This window comes from Solanum stenotomum, chromosome 7, assembly GCF_019186545.1.
Source record: "Solanum stenotomum isolate F172 chromosome 7, ASM1918654v1, whole genome shotgun sequence".
Lineage (NCBI taxonomy): Eukaryota > Viridiplantae > Streptophyta > Magnoliopsida > Solanales > Solanaceae > Solanum > Solanum stenotomum.
The window spans coordinates 54,371,271-54,372,777 of NC_064288.1; the positions used below are offsets into that span (position 1 = coordinate 54,371,271).

At 37.1% G+C, this 1,507-nt stretch overlaps 1 protein-coding gene across 1 annotated transcript in view; it reads right to left on the bottom strand.

Annotated features, from left to right (window-relative positions):
• LOC125870051 (double-strand break repair protein MRE11-like) overlaps positions 1 to 1,507 on the bottom strand; it is a 9,377-nt gene that overhangs the window by 3,991 nt on the left and 3,879 nt on the right. The window lies entirely within an intron of this gene.

A 1,507-nucleotide genomic window follows, 5' to 3' on the forward strand; every position in this document is an offset into this window, starting at 1 on the left:
CTACAAATATTAAATATGAAAAAGTAGTCACCGGAATGATGGCACGGTGCTACACAAATTAGATATAAGAAAGTAGTCACCGGAATGATGGCATGGTGCTACACAAATTAGATGTGAGAAAATAGTCACCAGATAGATACACGGTAACCCAACTTTTGCTAACATAATCATTGGCCAGACGGGCAGCATATATGGGTGCCACCCGCCGGCAGCGGAAGCTCTTTAATTCTCTACCAAGTTCGTAGAGGCTCTGATACCATGTGAGAAATATAGGAAAAGAATATTATTGAATTGTTGTTGTGTCTACATTATTACATTGAGACCCTATTTATAGATCCTAGAATACAATCCTTTACCAAGTAGGATACTATTTAGTATTCCTATTTCTATTTTTATTTCTATTTCTATTCCTATTCCTATTCTAATAGGATTGTATAAACCTATTCCTATTCTTATAGGATTGTATAAACCTATTCCTATTCTAATAGGATTGTATAAACCTATTCATATTCTAACAGTAATCAACATACAAGGCTACTAAACGCCCCCTGAGCAACAAAATTAGATGGTTGCTCCATATAGACTTCTTCACAATGCAGCGGTTGTTGTAAGTGCTCAAAATCTATTATAAAGTATGTGGATCATGTTGGAATCAATAGACGAGTCGATATTAAACAAGTCACCGAAAAACTGATCGGAACATGCTCATACACCAGAGTATTAGATTTGATGGCTAAAAGCAGTCACAATCTAACAAATAATATTATATGGGTAGGGTCGAAATGATGTCACGACCTAACTAGAAAATAGAAATTATATAGGATAATTCGAATTGATGGAACGACCCCATTGAAAAAGAGAAATAATATGGGTAGGGTCGGAATGATGACACGGCCCTACTGAAAAAGAAAAATTATACGGGTAGGGTTGGAATGATGGCACAACCCTACGCAAATCAAATTTGAGGAGTAACCGGAAAGACGAATGGAACTATGCAAATCAAATCTGAGGAGTCACTGAAAGACACATGATGCTATGCAACTCAGATATGAGAAAGTAGTTCGGAAAAAATCCACAGTACAACACAAATTAAATATGAAAAGTAGTCCGGAGAGATGCACGGTGCTACGCAAATCAGATATGCAAAAAATTGTAGTCACTGGAAGGATGGCACGGTGCTACACAAATTAAATATGAAAAAATAGTCACCGGAAAGATCACACGGTGCTACACAAATAGGATATTTAAAAAGTAGTCACCGGAATGATGGCACGGTGCTACACAAATTAATTATGAAAAAGTAGTCATCGGAATGATGGCACGGTGCTACACAATTAAATATGAAAAGTAGTCACCGGAATGATGGCACGGTGCTACACATATTAGATATAAGAAAGTAGTCACCGGAATGATGGCACGGTGCTACACATATTAGATATAAGAAAGTAGTCACCGGAATGATGGCACGGTGCTACACATATTAGATATAAGAAAGTAGTCACCGGAA